This window comes from Urocitellus parryii, unplaced genomic scaffold, assembly GCF_045843805.1.
Source record: "Urocitellus parryii isolate mUroPar1 unplaced genomic scaffold, mUroPar1.hap1 Scaffold_43, whole genome shotgun sequence".
Lineage (NCBI taxonomy): Eukaryota > Metazoa > Chordata > Mammalia > Rodentia > Sciuridae > Urocitellus > Urocitellus parryii.
This window is the reverse complement of record NW_027553833.1, coordinates 4,122,760-4,143,849: the sequence shown is the minus strand read 5'-3', so window position 1 is coordinate 4,143,849 and position 21,090 is coordinate 4,122,760. Positions and strand designations below refer to the sequence as shown.

The window sequence follows — 21,090 nt, the reverse complement described above, 5'->3', positions numbered from 1 at the left end:
TGATTACATATACCAGCAACACTAAAGTCTTAGCAAACAGAAAATTAAAGTTTATAAGGAAATCCATATCATATATAAAAGAACTAAAAGGAAAACTAAAATTAAACTTGTTGTGTAACTTTAAAATGACCTTAGAAGGTAACAACTGATAAAACAGCTTTTAAGAAGTTGTCTTGGGCTGAGGTTGTGGCTCAGCAGTGGAGCGTTCGCCTAGCATGTGCGAAGCCCTGGGTTCGATCCTCAGTACCCCATAAAAATAAATAAAGATATTGAGTCCAACTACAATTAAAAAATAAATAAATGTTAAAAAAGAAGTTATCTTGACCAATAGTTACATTACCACATAATTGTAAATGTTAAAAAAAGGTTACAGTTACCTAGTCCTAAAGTTAATTGGGTTATATACTTTCTGTGGATATAAGATTCACTCCTTCATTTGTTCTTTCAGCATTGTTAAGCATGTACTATTGGAATACTGATTACTCAAAAATATCTTTTAATTTAAAAGACAAGAATAAAGTTGGTAAAATATTTCTACTCTTTTAATATGTGTGATTTTAACTGGTACTTTCAGCATGATAACGCCAAAAAAACCTATTTGTTTCTACAAGGAACCCTAGTCTTACAGGATTCCCTGTGTTATATAACAAGTGTCAATGGATTATACTGACATCAACAATTGCATCACAGATTTATTTTCAGATTTCCTTTATATCGCTAAGTAATGTTTTCTACCTTAAAAGTCACATAAACGTTAAAATAGATGCTTATCTTTAAAAAAATAGCAATAAACACTTTTAATCCCTCTTTTTTTAGTATAGTCAATAACCACTCAATATGAAGAGGCATTTATAATAAGTTAAAAGTTTAGATAATAATTTTTTGGTTTATAAAAAAAAAACTTAAAGAGGATTTTAAAAAGCACTGTTCTGCATATATTCACCTATGTACAAGTACAAGAAAAACTAGGGAAACCTGAATAATCAGTGGATTGTGTCAATGTCAGTATCCTGGTATTGAAAAATGCCACCATTGCATGATACTGGGTAAACAATGCAAAAAGATGTCCATTATTTCTTTCAATTGCATTTAATTCAGAATTAATCTCAAAATTAAAAGTTTGATTTTTTTCTAAAATTACACTATTTCTTAGTTGATTACTCCATGTGACAGTTTTTGTTGTTTTCCCTTTTTTCTTTTTAGGCATGGAATTTTTTATCTCATTTGCCAGTGATAGATGTTGGCAAAAGTGTTAAAGGCTCATGGGATGACTTAGCTGAAGGACACAATGAACTCTGTCTCAACTCTGACTACAGACAAACGAGATGACAACAAATGGATCAGATTGCATGCTGTTCAGGAGTATGTGCTCCAAGTCAGCTTGCAGAGAGTCCACTTTGCGTTCCACAAGGTATAGTATTTGGTCTCCATTCTCAAATATTTGGCACCAACTACCAGCATGAGCCACCACACATATCTTTTCTATTACTAATGTGTCTGTGTCATTCATGAATCCTGCTTTCTCAACTGGCCTTAACCAGCAAGAGTCAGTCTTTGACAGTAGTCAGTCAGTTCTCATGTGTCATTTTTCAACCCCAGAATATCCACCTTACATAATTATATATTGCCTGGACTACTATTCTCAAAGTGTGCTTTACACACTCAGTCTAGCAGAATTTCCTGGAGTGCCTTTATAGTGTAGATTCTTGGCCCCACTCCTGAATGACTGAATCAGAATCTCAGGGTCTGAGGGAATCGCAAAATTGAAGCTCTTTTTGGTGCCCCACTTGATCCTTTTTTGTTTTGGTTTGTTTTTTTCTCGTACCTAGGATTGAATCCAGTGGCCTCACACATACTAGGTAATGCTCTACCGTCCTCAGTCCCCCCATGTACACATGATTTTTAAGGACATTAAAGTTTGAGAAGTACCGCACTAGAGGTACTTTGGTATAGGAACCACATTAGGCCAGATGCAGATGAAATTGAAGCTTTCCTTCTTAGCTCTATTGAATTTGAATAAGAAGCTAAGCTTTTCTGAGACTCAGTTGCCACATCTAGCTGCTTCCTTCATTATAATGCACATGAGAGAGCTTTGTCAATTTCATACAGACCAAAAATGTACAGTAGTTTTATTTTAAATTACTATGCTCTTTTCTTTAGCCTCTGACACCAAAATTAATTATTTAGTCCTCTAAGAATATTAGTACACATAGCGTGAGCTGATTGGTTTTTAGTACCATAGTAATTGAAATAAGAAAGAATTTGTCCTTTTTTTTCTTTTTATTCTAGTGGATTCAGGGTTTTTAATATCTAGAGTAACCCTCTGCGATGAGTAAGCCCCTCTGTTTTCATAGAATAGTCATGTGTATTGTTACAATGTCCTTTCAGTACAGGTCTCACTTCATTTCATTTCTAATACTAAATATCAGCCAATATGAACATGAACTGATAGGCCTCTAGCATTTCAGAGCTTCAATATTAGCATTTCTAGATGACTTACTAAATTCCAGCTTCCAAAAAATAATAATAATCATAAACTAATCATAGAAATAGTTATAAAAATCATAATAATAAAGATAAAATCATGGAGCAAAGGTAGATTTCTTTTTTTTAACCTTCAAAATCTACTTTAAAATTAGATTTAATCATGTTCAAAAAAATTGTAGATTTTATTCCTAACTGCTATGGAACTTTATTACTCTCTGGCTCTGTTTTAAAATGCTATAACTGAAGCATCTCCCCTTGGAATACAGAGTGAAATCTCAATAGGAACATGTCATTATTAATATGTTTTATGCCATAAAGTCATTGTCTTAAAGACACATTACAATAACCTTGTTTTTGTAAAAGTTGGTCCAAGATAAAGACTCCAGATTCTGTCATTACATTAGTACTAGTCTTTTGTTTTTAATTTTTTAAAAAATATATTTTTAGGTATAGTTGGACACAATGCCTTTATTTTATTTACTTATTTTTATGTGGTACTGAGGATCAAACCCAGGGCCTTGCACGAGCTAGGCAAGTGCTCTACCACTGAGCTACAACCCCCAGCTCCAACTTTGGTGCTAGTGTTAAATTGTGGTGATTCCTGTGTGTTACAAATTGCATGACTTATCATTCCTCACTCCTCAGAGAAAGGAACTTTTGATATACTATGTGCTTTTTTATGTGTATTTTATTCTTGGGTGGAAAGAAGATATTGATCTGATATTTTGTTTATTATCTTGAGTTACAGTCTAGTCTTGACTGGTTTTTGTTTGTTTTCCTAAGCATCAGTTCTTTGTGAATAAGACTGGGAAGATTTGGTTCACATGGCTATATCTTTGTTTGTTTGTCTATAAGTGGGGTATTAATGTTAATTGGAGGAATGGCTTGAGATTTTACTAATTTGATGTCAGGATTCAGAGCTTTATTCTTTCTGAGCCAAATATTCTCGTAGTAATAGCTCAAAGGGTTGTCTGTATGTACAGAAGAAACATGCAAAAACATATCAATCACCACAAAGGAAGGGAATTAAAGACATCCCAGATGGAAGTGCTGAACTCTTTTTTTATGGCCTTCCAGTAAGACCCCAGTGCCTTTTTTTGTTGTTGTAATTGGACATAATATCTTTATTGTATCTATTTTTTTTTATGTGGTGCTGAGGATCAAACCCAGGGCCCTGCACAAGCTAGACGAGCGATCTACCACTGAGCCACAATCCCAGCCCTGAGCACTGCCTTTTAACCACCTCCAAACCATGTGAAAAGTTTGTAGTCAATAGTTTATCTATTTACTACGTCTAGTAGTCAATAGTTTATCTTTTTCTGTGGTTTATAGGGAAAGCGAGAGAGCTCTGCAGTTACCCCTCCATTTCCCAAATCAAAAGATGAAGGATGGTTCTTGATATTGGAGAAGTGGACAAGAGAGAACTTATTGTTTTAAGATGAGTAGGATATGTTCGAAATCATCACATTGCTTCCCTTTCTTTTTTCACCACTGAAATACATGGAAGGTAAGCAGAATCTTACCACTAGAGTTATAAAAGAATTATGTGTGACTCTGATTAGGAAAACCGTTTTACATTTTTGTTCTGTTTTCTTATTCTAGGTATATCTACACTCTCTAACTCATGAGCGACTGCTACCTTGGTCTGGACCAGCAGTATGACATTTACCTCAACGTCACACGAGCAAGCATTTCCATGCAGGTCCACAGAGAGGTCTCTGATGCCTTCTCTGACCTGGCAATACAATAACCTGACCCAAACAGTGCATTTGGAGGAATTTGTTAAGGAATCTGGCTGTTCAATCATCTGGACAAAGTTGAATTACTTGATGTTTGGCTTGACAGAATCAACTCCTAACCTCAAGACATCCAGGAAATTAACAGTGGCTGCAGTACTGACTCCAGTGACACCAAGTTAGCCACAGTGGCCTTTTAACAAATGTTGCCTTTTATAATATTGTCTTCTTTCTTTACATGTAAAATGAATGATCATGTAGAATAATCTTATAATTTGTGTATATTTGAGGTTATATGAGTTATCAATCAAATTTTACATCTCATAATGTACTGTTTACATGAATACTGTTTTTTTTTTCCTTTTTTAAAGACAAACTACATTGAGGTGTGACCATGTTAGGATTTTAACTCTGTATCATACAATGTATAAATCTATGAGGTGATATACAGTGTGTCTTGTGAGCAAAATTTATACTTTGATCTGATCACAATGAAATGATTTCAAGAATTTCTTATAAATGTTAATAATATATGATGTAAAACTATATTTCAGAGTCCAATGACAATTAAAAAAATAAAAGAATATACTGATCTTAGAAAAGGTAGATATAATACTGGTGGAAATAAAATATATAGAGTGCCACTTCAAGACAAGCTGACTTAAGTTTTTCTCCTGCTTCTCTGGCTGATTCAGGTTTTTCTCCTGCTTCTCTCCCTTTTATCCCTTTTTCCTCTTCTGCCCTCTTTTTCTTTCTCTTCTACTTCAAGACTACTTCTCTTTTTGACCTATTTATTTATGCAAGGAGAAAACTACAGTCTAACTCATGAAATAACATGTAGAGACAATTTTTGGTCTTTATCATCCACTTCCACAGGTAGGTTTCCAAGTATAATCATAGAAATATCTATGTCCATAAAGTTCCCTTTTGGAAAAATATGGTTTGAAACTAAAATGTTGTTAAAGTTCAACATCCACATAGTATACATTATAGTGGAATGCAATTCTGTCTTTGAAAAGTGATTCCTGAATGAATGGTCTTTAAATATTTTTTAATTGTCACAAGTAGTAAAATATAAGTTTTTCTGAATTTGAAATTTATGGTTTATGTATATCTCCTCTTTCGTGCTAAAATAAAAAGAAAAGGAGGAAGAAGAAATAAAAGTAGCATGAAGGGAACCAGAAGTCACTTTCCAAAAATAAAATCTAAATAACTGAGATGAACATGCCAAGTAATGAGGGGATGACGTGTCCCCAAAAGCTTTAGATAGAGTTCTCTGTGTTTTTCTTTTGGAAGTTTACTTCCTAATTGAGATTTGTGCCTTCTCTGTAGTTTTAGTAGAATTTAAAGAAAATGAAGTTTACATGTAGACGACAGTTACCAGTCCATACAGAAACTTGCATGGATACAGCCTCACCTGAAACTTCCTGTTTTTAGCATCATCTCTCTGTTAGGGAGCACGCAGGTTTTGGGAAGTAGGAAATCTGCTTCACTGATCATGACACAGGATGTAGGAGGAATTATATCCATCAGAGAGAAAAATAGTAACATGACAAATCTTTGAAGTTTCAAAATAAGGCACAGAGGGTACTAGTCAAGCAGGGTGCACTTGGATACAAAAGTTAATCTTATTCTGATGGGTCTATGATGGTATCCACACTGATTACTCACCCAAAATTTTAGTGTTATGTGTTTCGTGAATAGGATGTATAATAATCAGATTAGTCCTATTTTCAGATTTATAAATCATAAATTTCTCATAACTTTTCATGGCCTAGAAATTCATCAGTATTTAAAATTATTAAAATACTGACTGCTCAGAGAATGGTTTGTCCTAAAATTTGTGAGGAGTATTTTGTTTTCTTAGGGAAAAAAATGAAAAAAAGATTTCAGTTAATTGCCATAAAATGATTTTCTTAACTACACTCCCCACAGCCCCCTTCCCCTCAGATACTGCATCATCTCTGAGTTGGCTATTACATTATACAACCCTAAAATTCTATGGTAGGTCATTTTCATATTCCTTTGGATTTTATCGATTCAAAATAGTCAGAGTACCGATCCTATTTGTCCTAGGCACCGTGTTGGGTACTCTAATGAACTAAAGACATACCCGCCCTTCAAACGAGATAGTCTAGTGATGAAAACAAGATGTACATAATTGTGATAAAGAAATCAAAATAGTAATAGGAAGAAAATGCTCTGTGGGTTAGAGAAATATTACATAAAAATATTAAGGAATATTTAGACTGGGTTTGTTGTTTTATATTTACTTTATGCTCTTTTTACTGATATTATAATTGTACATCTTTATGGGTGTTTGGAACATTGATACATTGTGTATTAAATAACTAAGGATATGTAGTTATATTTATCCTGTTTGGCTGTGACTTTGTACACATTAACCAATCTCTCCTCCTCAACATCTCCCCTACTCTCCCAACCTCTGATAAACAGTATTTTGCCCTCTAGTTTTATAAGCTCAGCTTTTTAAAGATTCCATAAGTGAGTGAAATCATGCAATATTTGTCTTTTTATGCATGGCTTATTTCACTTAACATGATGTCCAACATATTTGTGTTGCCACAATAACAGAATCCCTTTCTTTTATGGCTGAATAATATGTCATTTGTGCGTTTGACATTTTATTTATCAGTTCATCCATTGATGGACACAGTTGATTCCATATTTGAGTATTGTAAATGGTGTTTTAGTAAACATGAAAGTGTAGGTATCTCTTTGATATGCTAATTTCATTTCCTTTTGATGTATATATAGCTAATAGTAATGGGGTTACTATTATATGTACTGGTTCAGCTTTTAGTTTTTTGAGGAAACTCCATGCCATTTTTCATAGTGGCTATTCTAATTTACATTCTCACCAATAGTGTATAATAGTTTTCTATTCTCCACAATCTCATCAGCATTTGCCTTTTTAGTATTTTTATTATTATTATTATTACTATTATTAGTATTGTGATTCTAACTGGGTTTTTAGATATCATTGTGGTTTTGGTTTGAATATCCCTGACAACCAGTAATATTGAGCAGTTTTTTAGGTAATTGTTAGCCATTTGTAATCTTCTTTTGAGATGTCTGCTCAGATCATTTGTCAATCTCATTCACTGTAGCTACAAATAAAATAAAAATACCTAGCGATAAATTTACCCACAGAAGCAAGAGATCTCTACATTGAAAACCATAAAACATTAGTGAAAGAAACTGAAGAACATAGCAAATAAGTGAAGACATTCCATCTTCATGGATTGGAAAAATTAATAGTGCTAAAATGTCCATACTATCCAAAATGATGTATCCATTGAATGCAATTAAAATGTTAAAGTCATACTTAATTGAAATAGGAAAAAATCCTAAAATTCATAGTCCTATTCATATGGAATGACAAAAGACCTCATATAGCCAATCTTGAGCAAAAAGAACAAAGCTGGAGGCATCACACAATCCAACTTCAAAATATATTATAAAACTATAGTGACTCAAACTATCTGTGGTGCTAGCACAAATATAGACAAAGACTAATAAAATAGGATTTTTCAAACCCAGAAATAAATTCATGCACTTAAAATCAAATTGTTGGCAAAGACACCAAGATCATGCTTTTGGGCAATTACCCTCTTCAGTAAATGCTGTTGAAAAATCTAGATGTCCACACATAGATGTATAAGATTAGATTCCTCTCTCACACCACATTCAAAAATTAACTTGAGATGGATTAAAGACTTACATATGTAAGATCTGATACTATAAAACTAAAAAGACCATTTTCAGCAAAAGATTATAAGTAAGAGTGAAGAAAAAAACCCAAAAAATGGGAGAAAATATTTGCAAATTCTTCACCCAACAAGATCTTAATACCAGAATATATAAGGAACTCAAAGAAAAAAAGAGAGAGATAACTAAATTGAAAAGAACACAAATAAATGGAAATACATTCTATCTTCATGTTTTGGAAAAATTAATATTGTTAAAATGTCCATATGACCCAAAGTGATCTACACATTTAATCATTTAATGCTGATGATTAGAATTGGGAGGGGAGGATAAAAGAGGATTCCAGTTAAAACAGTATTAGCAAGACTCTGAAATAGCCCAACCTAGAGTGTCTAACTGGTCTGCATTTTCTTTTTCTTTTTTTTTCACTGAAGCAAAAGTAGAAAATTTATGGAAAATCAAACAGAAAAATAACCTCAAACAAGTAACAAAGCAAAGACTAAAAGGAAATAAGAGGAAAAATACCTAAATTAAGACAAAGCTCCAAACTATTTCAAAATGATGAAATTATATTGGATATGGTATCTAAAAGATGGAAGTGGGGGATGGGATCTGATATGGGTGTGGCTGTCAGCAGAGGACTGTGGGAAAATCCTTGGGGAAAGCAGATGTCCTTCATTCCTGGAGATGCAGGCAGCTGCTGCACTGGGCTGAGGGCAAAGATCCCCATAAATTAGGAAAGAGTGATAAAATTGGCTATGGGCGGGGTCAGCATCAAGGGAAGGAAATGCACCCAGGAACACCCCTTCCACTCCTGGACTGGAGACTCAGACACTTCCAGGTGACTCAAATGACAGGTGGGAAAAACAATTAGATGGAATAGTAGCCGGAGGGAGGACCTGTGGGACCTGTGGAAGGTGGCAGGTGCAGAACTCCCATCCACTCAGAAATCTGCTGGATATAATGATTTGTCTGGGTCTTCAAGGTCACCTTCCTCAGGCTCTGCAGTGAAGAGTCTATTCAAGGCGGCTTCTAGTTCCTCATCCTCTCCCCTGAGGGGCCAGGCACTCTCCTGGGCCTGAATGGAGAAGCTTCTGGTTCTTCTTGGGCTTGGGTAGTGGACATCTTTGCAGGATGGGCATGGACAACAGAAGCTAGACCAGGATGGGCCTGCCCAGGTGGAGTGTGCCCAGGATGAGTGCGAGGCCTCCCGAGGCGTCGTGCAAATGGGTGACAGCCTCTTTCAGACTTATATCTTCTGTTGCACGTAAACCAATTCTGCACCAGTTGCTCCTCTAGGCCAAGGCTGGAGGCCAGGCTCACCGTGGTACCATGGGATGGAAAGGGGTCCTTCAGGAAGTGTGCCTCCAGCTCCTGCATCTGCTGCTTGCTGAGGGTCAAAATAGATCAATCCGAGGTCGATGGGCCCAGCATATTGGAAGGCTTTCCATGTCATCCATGGCAGCGAAAGCTCCGTTCAGAGGAAAGGAAGGTCTGCATTTTCAAAGAGTCCAGCAAACAAAAACCCAAGTCTGTGAAGTAACCTTGAGTTAGTAATGACTGCAAACCTCATGCACATGCCATGGAATTCTTGGAAAATTCACTAGTGCTCAGGGCTTGACACTGGAGAAACTTTCTTTAGAAAATCTATCTGATGTACATGTAGGAATGGTATGACTAAGAAAGTCAAGGAAAAAACATTCTGAAAATAATTTAATATAGAGTATTCCTTAGTAAGGAGTCCTGAGGGGCCAGAGAAGGTTTTGAAAAGAATATTTTGAGAGTAGAACAAAGAGCCAGTAGAAAGAGGAGACACCCAAGAGCCTAACAGGGCAAGCATCCAAGTCTATTGTGGGTAATGGGCACTAAATAGGCAAGAGGTCAAGGAAGCATAAACTAAGTCCAGGGTCTTTGAGTGTAGTTGTCATTAATGATGGTTAAGTATTTCAGTAAAACAGGAAGGCAGAAAGCTTTGAGAGTAGGAGGTAAGGATCTGAGTGGGCAACTAGAAAGGATAGGTAATGAATAAGTAAATTATCTGGCTTCACTCCTCAAAGATCCCATCCTATCACCTGTATTGAGGTGGGTGATGATAGGGCAGACACTAATTGGTAAGAATCAGCCTGTTTCCTTCCAATATTTTCCCTTGCCACATCCATTAATGTAAATTAGAATTAAACTAGAATTCAAGATCTGAAGCCACCTTCATACTCCATAACCCTTGATGTAAGAACACAAAAGCTTTTTCAGCATCTAAAGGGGAATATACCTATTTTCTTACATGGATAAGGAACCCTCCTTTTCCTATCTTTCAAATTCCACAGATGGCTTTGGTGGGAAGAGGATACAGTGACATGAGATATTTGGTCACCAAATATTACACACACAAGTAATACAACAAAGTCAAAACACAAAATCAGCCCTCCCCCTCAAATTTCAGCATGCCCTTTTAGTTAATCACTAATCAGCATCCTTGGAAAACTGCAGTCATTTCCCAAGCACATCTTCTGCATCTGTCAGCAAACCTTTTCAGCTACACCTTTGAATTCGTCCAGACACCTCCACCTCTACCACCCCTTGCATGATACCTCCTGATGGGCTTCCCACCCATCGTGCCCCTTCACAAATCTTTTCTCTACACAGTCAGCCTTTTGAAACCTAAGTCTTAACAGTAGTCTGATTTGCTCAAGAGATTCCAATGCCTTTCTCAGAATAAAAGCCCAGATCCTTACAGTGCCTTCCAAGGCCCTGCATGGTCTGCTGTCTCCTCCCTTCACCTCTCCTTACTCTCCATCCTGCTCAGTTCACATGAAACCATGGGTCACATTGCTGCTGGTTGAAAACCCTCTGTTCTTTCACTCCCTCAGTTGGAAAGCTTTTCCCTGCCTTGTTAGGCATGTCTGACGATCTTAGTTTAAGTGCCAAGCCCATCAGTCATACCCATTCTCCTGTCCTGTTTGGTTTTTCTCCATCATTTCTGTCACCACTATAAAACTATCCTTTGGTTTATTACTGAAGCAGGAGTCTCTCCTGACTAAGATTCAGGAAGGCAGAAATTTTTGTCACTTTTGTCTTTTACACTAAAACCAGGACTGACAGCATGTCCTGGCTTGTGGTAGTGTTCTAGACCACGTTATACAGGCAAAGACCAGACTCCATCTTCCCCTGAGACTCCCTGTCATGTAAAAACTGCTTCTCCTGTGGGAAAGCCTCACTTCTGTTATCCATCAATAGTTGCTTAGCAAAGCATATCTGGCAACACAAAATGGCAATTCTTATACAATGTAAAATTGTTCTCCCTTTGGTTCTCATTTTTCTTGGACAATGTACCCTCTCCAAGACTGATTGTCTAAATGTGAGTAACCATTCAACTTGTACTCAACTAGGGACATTTTGACCCACTCCCCCTTCTGCTTATGATTTTAGATCTCATGACATTTGTTTGGAATCATAGCAACAGCTACTTATGATTAGTATAGTTTTGGACTACAAAAAGTGTCCTCAAATCCCAGGAGGGAGTCAAAAGGTATAGACCTGCAGCCTACCCCTTGGCCTGCCAGCTAGTGGATCTGAACCAGTGGCTGATGAATAAGGTTTCTGTCTCCTACTTTAAGATCCACTTGGTGATTTATTGCAATCTCACTTTAACAATAGCTCAATAAATATTTCTTGAATCATTAAATGTTCATGGGCATCAGATGAATTATAAAAAATACCCACACACCTCTACCTCATTCTAGAAATCACAGTTATTCTTAGAGTCTCAACAAAAACTAAGTACTAACCAGATCTTCTTATGTCTTCTGTCAAGGAAAAGTATACTTAATTGGTATTTTGATGATAACAATGATGGTGATTTAAGGCAAAGGAGAGTGAATTTTTTTATATAGCAATAGATCTTGGATATTACAATTATTCTAAAGTTTCAAATGAATATGACCATTTTAGTTTGCCTCCTAAACAGAAGCTTCATATATCTAAAGAACAAAGATTGGTAAAAATTTGGGCCTTCTGCCTTTCAGAAATAATCCAAAGTGTCATAAAATATGTCATAAACCACATTCTTTTTAAAAAGAAAAACTAACTTGAATTAAGGTTTTAGCTTTCAAATGAGTATTACTGAATATAGAAATTGGTTTCCAAGACATGCATTGGATAAGCTTTTTTTTTCCTGCTTTCAAAACTAAAAATTTTAGGGGCTGGGGTTGTAACTCAGTGGTAGAGCACTCGCTTCTCACTCAGGGGCCCTGGTTTTGATCCTCAGCACCATATAAAAATAAACACATAAAAATTAAGATACTGTGTCCATCTACAACTAAAATAAAAAAATAAATAGTTTTTAAAAAATAAATAAAAAATAAAAATTTTAAATCTAGCCAACACAAGAAATTAAAACTTTGAGCTTAAGAAGTTTTGTTATATTATTTATTTCCAGGTTCTCAAAAATTCTGAGAATAATAATTGATTTTTGGTTGTCCTGAAAGTCATTTTTTTTTAGATTGCTACAGCCAATTCTGGAACTCCCCAAAGCCAATGATCCATTTTTCCAAATGCCCTTAAAGGTGTCAAATGTGACTCCTTTGTGGGATAAATGGAACTTCTGAAATAACCAAATAATTTCTGAGGAGAAGGCTGATAACACAGAGTAATGCTAACTGCCAAAAGTGAAACTACTTTTCTCATGACTTGTGAATTGACACGAAAGACAATCAGAAAAGAGAAGTCCTAAAAGTGTTCTTCATGTAGCAAACTACAAGGACAGGATTTATTTGGATATGTGAGTTCTAGGTTTATAACTGCCTTGGGTCAAATTGTATACTTGGGTTAAGTTTAAAAAAATAAACAGAGTGAACTGGCAAAAAAATAGTATCTAATAGTTTATTATTACAGGTCTTACATTTAAGCCTTTAAGCAATTTTGGGTTGATTTTTGCATTTGGTGAGCAATGAGGTCTAGCTTCATTCTTCTATAGTTTTCCCAGCACCATTTATTCAGGAGACAGTTCAGTTAAAATGGTGGAATAAGTTCTGGTGTTCTATTGCACAGTAGAGATATGGCTAGCAATATTAATCAAACATTTTAAAACAGCAATATTTAGTGACTACTTCAAAATAGCTAGAAGGAAAGTTTTTAATATTCTCAACAAGAAGAAACATATGAAGTGATGGATATCCTAAGTAACCTGATGCAATTTGTTGCATAATGGACACATGCATCAAGACCCTCATTGTACTCTATCAATATGTACAATTATTTTATGTCCATGAAAAATAAGATACATTTTAAATAAATAAAATAAAATTATAGAAGAGAAAATTTTGATTAAAATGAGAAAAATAATCAAACTTCACACTATGGTTAAAAATAATGAATAGACAAACTACCAATGAAAATCTTCATTAATCAAATATTATCTTCCTCAACATAACCATTTCTCTCTACCAAACTCCAGGACACACTGGAAACCAGTCATTGAATATTTCATTAAATATCTGAAATCAATATTGCATGAAAGTGTTTATAATTCTAACAAGGAATACTGATAACTTCAATTTTATCTTCAAATAAATTCTTCTAATTACAATACAAAAAATGGCCTGATTATGGGCTATTTACCAAGAGTGTGCATCTTTATCTGTGTTACTTGAGCTCATTAGTATTATCAGAAATATGCTTTACTGTCTTTTACAACATGATTTCACCAGGGATCTAGAAGGAATAGGAACAGCTTATAAAGAAAAGCTGTATTTGCTATGCCAAAAGAAGCAGTTGTTGTTTGTGTGATTTATTGGTTTTTTTTTTTTTGTTTGTTTTTTAATGAGCTTCTGTGGTGTTACTTCACCCCATGTTGTATGTGGTAATCCAACCACATTTTGAAAGATTTAGGGTAAAATATCCTATTGACTCCCCTCTGTTCCCATTTTCTCACTCATAAAAACAGGAGCTAACTCTTGCTCAGGCTTCCTCTCACACAGCAAGTGATGGATCAATTTCATTAAATGAATCATTTATGTGAAAATGCTTAGAAAATGATAAATAATTAATAAAAGCAAACAAAATGTGAATGGAAGTCTAAGTTAGTAAACTATGAATAATGTCATTCTCAGGGTTGATTTTATGTGTCAGTAAGGTAGTAGACTAAGAACACACTTTTCCATCTCCACTTCTACCAAAAACAATAATTTTTTGTATTTGTGTCCCATTTCTCAGGAATAGGTATTCCACTTCTGAAATGCAGCTCAGTACACATATGGAAACGTGAGTTACTTCATTGGAGCTTTCTGTGGGTATTTCCAGAGACCATGTTTTGATGGGATAGTAAACAGCACCTAGAAAGCCCAGAGAGTAGAATAGAGGTCTGACTGCCTCATTTCTACTCATCTGTATTCTGGAGACAAACTTCACCACTTCACAGACTACTAAAGGCCATTTCCGATGTCTGAATCAGCAGAAACAGGGATCACTCTGGAGCAGAAGAACTTTTGAGAGCAGGAATATGGGGTACTTCACACTCTCACTGAGTGTATGGATCATAAGGTTTGTTACACCTAGAGTGAAATAAAATGGTTAAGCATGGTCTGTAGTGTCCTTTAAAAGCATTTATGTACTTTGCTTAATATTGCAAGCTATACCCACCCAATCTTCCTGAGAGTTGTGTTCCTCCCATGCTTACATAAGCATGAAAATCAATTTAACTATATTCAATAAAAATCTATTTCAGTTTTGTCCATTTGTTATCTTTCTCCATTGTGTTAATTATTTTTGGATGCTTCATCCCATCCCCAAACAATATTTTTGAAACACTCATGGGGATGCATTGCATAAATATTGAATGTGTTAAAGACAGAGTCTGAGGTAATTCAGAATGAAGTTGATTGGAATCAGTTTTTACTTAGGAAATCTTCTAGGAACAATCCTGGCATATTTAAAATAACTGTTCACAGAGATGCAATCTGCATGTGCATTCCAGAAAATCCATGAATCAGCAATCAGAAAGGAAAAACACCAATTAAAATGCAGGAAAACTGCTAAAAAAGAGTTTAGAAAACATTACCAATTACAATAATAAAAAACCTAGGAAAATGTTTCATAACAAAAATCTTTTAATAAGATCAGATGAAGATGTGACAACAATGAGATGTTAAATGAAAAAGGGAAATGTAGAGTATACACAAGCTGCAATTACATACAGATATGGTCTCCAGACCATTACACAAGTTCATTTCATTGAAAATATATTTCAGTAACCTATTAAATACTAGAGATGAAAGTTGTTGTTTCTAGAAATCTTTAAAAATAAAGTGCAGAAACAAATTTCCATTCATGAGAACTTAACTATGCCATCTCCTGCCAGGATCCATATCCCTAAATTAGGGGAGACTCGGGTTAGAGTGTGAGGGTGAGTCAGCTTTCCTATCACTCAATCTAAGACTGTCTATTACACACTAAAATGTTACTGGTTGGCTGAATAGTGGTCCTTTAGTAACACTAGAACCTCCAATAAAGTGAAACCCAAGCAAAACAGATAACCAGAGAGTCAGAGGTTCCCTCTCCTCTATCTCTCACATCTCTGCCAAATATCTGAAGCCCATCCCAGTGAGCTCAAAGAAAATAGATGAAGGGGTTTTGATTATTTTTATTTTGCTCATTCCTTAATATTGTGAAATAATGCAGACCTATCAAAAATACAGAAATGTCAATGTACATTTATTCACTGTCTTCCAAATTTATTGAAGTATAACATTTTTCATATTCACTCTTTTTTAAAGAAAGAGAGAGAGAGAGAGAGAGAGAGAGAGAGAGAGAATTTTTTTAGTATTTATTTTTTAGTTTTCGGCGGACACAACATCTTTGTTTGTATGTGGTGCTGAGAATCGAACCCTGGGCCACATGCATGCCAGGCGAGCATGCTACTGCTTGAGCCACATCCCCAGCCCCATATTCACTGTTTTAAATGGAAATAAAACATTACAGATACTCTTCACCCTTTCCCAATCCTGCTCCCACCTTCTATTCCAAGACCCAATCCTCACCCCAAATTTCATGTTTCTTTTCATAATATTATTATTGATGTTACTACAAATTTTTCATATTTTATACGATTTTATCATTTATTTTAATACATTCAAAAATAGTAATCAGTTGTAACAGCCTCCATTTGGTCCCCCGATTATCCCAACCTTCTATTCTTCACACCCTTGGGGAATTTTCTCTCATTAAGTAAACAGAATATGAAATGTGATGCCACTTAGAAGGTTAGGTCATAAAATGACTATGACTTCTATCTTGGGCACTCTCTCTTATTCTCTCTAGGATTTATCCCTATTGGAGGAAGGCAGCTGATATGGCCGTGCTATGTCATGAGGCATCCCTGTGGAAAAAGATCTGCAGAGAGGCACCCATAGCCAAGAAGAGAGTTTGAAGGCAGCTTCCTCAAAGATTATGAGCCAGAATGAGCTGCTAAATCCTTCCAGGATCCCTGATTAACAGAACCTACAAGATAATAAATGTGTATTGTTTTAAGCTAGCATGTTTGGGGTTTATTACCAATAGATAACTAACACAGAAGCACCTGCCAAGCTTTTAAACTTTTTTCACACAAAATTAGTTTATTACACTGTATGAACATAGAACAGTTTAGTCATTTTTAAGTTGATGAGCTTTTATATGCATGATACTACAAATAATTGCTGCAACAAAATTTTCCCCATTTCTGATCTTGTCATTTTAATTTAATCAAAATGCACATAGCCAGGATGGAGATATAGCTCAGTGATAGAGTATGTGCTTAGCATGCATAAGGTTTGGGGTTCAATCCCTAGCAGAAAAAAATGCACATAGGTAACCAATATTCAAGTTCAAATTTCAGTTCAGGAATCAAAAGAAATCAGACAGAATAAATGATGATTTGCCTAGAGTAGTATGACTTTTGGGGGTGGGGTGAGGTGCTGGAATTGAACTCAAAGCCTTGTGAAGGCTAAGCATGTGCTGTACCACTGAGCTCCACCTCCAGCCCCTATTTCTCAGCAGGTGATTCTGAAGTTATAGAATAAAGGCAGCCACAGAACATATTTCAGACCCAGGTTGAGGTCCACACGGCAACAGTTTCTCACAATTACCCTAAATATATCAAGACAACAGGGTTAGCATGTGCTTTGCGCTTCTGCTGTTCTAAACTAAGGTTCAACTGCAAAACTTCCCAGTAACTCCTGCGATTTTTGTGATTGGGGAGATTTCCCCTCGGAGAATTCCCTGGGAATCCCATGAATAAGAGTCAAGAGTTCCCTCTTTTCCTGCTCTTCCAGTGAGACACAGCAAGCTCTGCCCAAAGGTGCACAGTGAAGCCACTGGGCTGCCCGTGTCTCTTAGTGAATCTCCTAAGAAATGGGAATGTGTCCTGCATTCTCTCTCTCCTAGCAAAGCAAGGTGGCTAAAATGTTAACATTTATCAACAATGCTTCATGGTGTGACAAAGGTCTTCAAGGTTCTCTTCTATTTTTGATTTACAGACTTTTAAAGCTCACATTAACAATCATTTCTCCCTTAGAGTATATTTGGTGTAAAATGGTATTCCCTGGGGTATTCATATTAACCAGATTTCTTTATGTTTTTGTATTTCCTATCACATGGATTGGAAAAGAAAACCCAGAAAATTATTTCTTCCCAGTTTTAGCTACAACCATAGAAACAAACTACCTCCAACATCCCTACCTCCAACACCACCCTCACTGAGACATAAAAGTGCTGAATAAAGAAAAGGCAGCTTTGATGAGAAATGCAAATACAGCAACACTCTGCAATGAACTGCCTCGAATGGCTGTCATTCTGATGCACACCCAAATGGGGGATCTATTTAAAGAGATGTCAGACTTGTCAGAGCACCTCAGTCACCATTTCCCCATAACTTAACGTTTATTCAAGAAAAAACAAAAAGATCATGTATAAAATTCCTTCATCATTTGAATTGTTTTCAGAAGCAATCCGTATCCCTCTCAGAATATATTGCATCTCATATGCATCATCAGAAGAAATACATACAAAGTCCAACCTTCGACCGGAACTGAACTGTGCAGATGTTCAGAATAGAAAAGACAATAGAATCCACCTTGGATGGTTTCCCTGGCCCTTTCCTGCACCATTCTCACCCAGTGAGTCACCACCACCTCTGCCGGGACTGCTCTCGGTGCTCAGGCACAAGTTCACCTTGTCTCCTCACCTGCACACACAGCCTTGTACAGAGGAAGTGCTTGAGAATGATCTGTGCAATGCAGACAGATTTAAAATAATGGACTTAAGGATTAAAACAGACAAACGAACAGGAGAAAATGAACATTTAAATAGAGCTTTCTCAAGCACTCATCATGCTCATTGTCCCATCTTGTCTTCAAAGGATCAGTTGAGGCTCCAGTGAAGGTCACAGAATAGTGAGGTTATAGAATATCCTTCCTGGCTGCAGGTCATTAGGTAGACAAATCCCTTCTTGTAGCTGGAAAGCTGATATGAAGGAGACCAAAGTACTAACCGAATCTCGGAAATTCGAGGTATTTTTCAGGCAAAGAGTTCTCTGGTAATACTTGGTCCCCAACGTCTAACAGACACTGCTGGAGAATATTATACAGCCTCCACCCCAGACTGCTATTCACTTAACAAAATGTTTCCTACTAAGTGTGTGTTGTCTAAAGAACTCAATGCTCTCTATAGAATAATTCTGGAAGGCTGTACAGAAAATTTATGAGCAGTGGCTTCTGAGGAGGGACCAGAGGGAGAGACTTCATGTTTAATATTTTGCACCATTTGATTTTTTTTTGTAACCTCGTGCTCACACAGTAATTTTCCATTGAAAAGAGTTGGATTCAGGCTGGAGACACAGCTCAGGGGCAGAGCACTTGCCTATCATGAGGCCCTAGGTTCAATAAACAGCATGACAAAAAAAAATATATTGGTTCAAATGTTGGATAAAATAATATGTTCAAACATGAGGGGGAAAAAGACAAGATGAATCCCCTGAAAATAGAGCTGTGATTAGTGGAGTGGAGGAAGGGAATTGAGAAGGAGGGAGGAAGAACTGGAAAAGGGAGGAACTTTGTAATGAAATTAATCAAATGATGCTATGAACATATATGAATAGACTACAGTGAACTCCATCTTTATGCATGTCTATAAAGCACTAATTAAAATAATAATCAATAAAAGGAAGCCCAGAAGAGGAGAAGAAGGCCAACAGGAGGAAGGAGGAGGGGAGAGGAAGAGAAAGTACTGGAGACTGAAATAGAGCAAACTGCATTCCATGAAGATATACTCTGTCCAAATAAACCCACTATTATGTATAACCATAATGTACTAATAAAAACATTTTAAAAAGAATAAAATGCTCAAAATCATAGTCTTCTTCCAACAAACAAAGCCAAAAGATGAATGCAGTGTTTCCTTTCCAAGCGGTTCATGAGCTGTTTGTATGAAGGGAGAGGATTTCATGGAGAGTCGAGGGAAAAACTTTCATTTCCTGCCATGGACAACTTAGGGGGAAGGAGGATTTTTCATCTGTGAAGAGGGTTTATGGGGAGACCCTCCTCCGAGAAGGCACAGGGCCTCCAAAGTGTTTGCAGTCTGGGGAAATCACCCCACTGCTGCCCAAAGCCCTCAAGTCCTCCACAAAACTCTGATCCTGAGTAAGAGGGTCACCAGGGATGAGTCTGCAATAGAGGATGATTAAAACAAAGATAGACCCTGCATTGTGCTTTAGGCAGAAAAAAAGTTGTGGTTTTCTTGGGTGGAGGAAGAAGGTGGTTAGTGTGGAGGGGTGTTAAAGAGGTCTTGTCTTGCTTGTTTTATGCTTTAAAAAATCTCAGGGTTATTTTCCCCTTTCATGCCTAAAATGATTGAAATTGTGTTTTCTTCCCACTCCTCTCTTAGCAAAAGGACGTTTGAGTCCTCGTTCTCAGTACCTCAGAATGTAACTGTGATTGGAAATAGTGTTTTTAACAGAAGCACTCAAGCGCAAACAGGTCATCAGGGAGTCCCTGATCCCATGAGACATGTGTCCTTATAAAAAGGGGGAAGTCTGGACACAGATACAGACATGTGTGGAGGGATCATGGCCTGAAGAAACACCAGGAGGACACCAGGAAAGCAAGGCCGCAGACACTGAAGCCAAAGTCAAGGGTGATGTGAACCGAATGAGACCAGGATCCTTCATCACCAGGTTGCTGACTCCTTGAAAGCAGACTTCTACCCTCCAGAACTGTGAGGCCATAGGGAATTTCTGTTGTTCTAAGCCATCCAATTAGGAGTTGGCTTTGTTGTTGTTATTGTTTTGTTTTGTTTTAATGGAAGCCCTAAGAAACTGAAGGGACCCTCTCCTTTGATATTCTGTGCTTCACAGGTTTCAGAGACTCCTGCCAGGCCTTAGTGCCTGCAGCCTTGTGCCTCACTGGAGACCTCCCATTTTGCCTTCCGCTCCACTCCCTCATGCTGCCCACACGTCCAGGTGCAGCTCTGTTAGAAAGCCTGCGGCCTCTTCTTGCCTGTGACCTTTCTCTTCCTCAAGTCTATTCCAGAGGCACCTCTCTGACTGGCCAAGCGCCCACTCCCTGTTCTCCCCAGCACTTCCCCTGGGCACCTGCCCATGATGCTGACAGTGCCTGTGGGTCTTCCTGGCCCAGAGGGGGTAACCACCCAGGGCAGGGTTTCTTCATCTTTTATACCCAAGGCCTGACCCTTAAATGCTCAATGAATTGTTCCTCAGTGGAACAGCCCTTTCTACTGTTGACAGAACACAGAAGCATGTCATTTTCAAATGCCTCCAAATAAAGAGCCATTGCCTGGAATATAAGCAGCCTGCAGTGGATTAGAAAGGGAAGAGGTCAAGATAGGGAGAAACTGGGCATCTGGTCTGCTTCTAGCACTTCTATAATCACTGCTCCTCCCCACTGAAAATATCCATGAAATAAGTGTCCAAAGGTGCAAAGAAGTCCCCCAGAGTGGTGTCAGATCTGGGTTATAAACCTGCACTCTCTGGGCATGTTGACTCCCTATTCTCTCACTTGTCTACATGTGCTTCTGCCTTGATGTCATTTGTTTGTAAGTTTCTTTGGGGCTGCAGCCCCCACTTCAGAGAATGCCATTAAATGTCCTC

General features: G+C 37.0%; 1 pseudogene; it reads left to right on the top strand.

Annotated features, from left to right (window-relative positions):
• LOC144252475 (activating signal cointegrator 1 complex subunit 3-like) overlaps positions 1-4,237 on the top strand; it is a 43,181-nt pseudogene extending 38,944 nt beyond the window's left edge.
• The last annotated feature ends 16,853 nt before the right edge of the window (positions 4,238-21,090 follow it).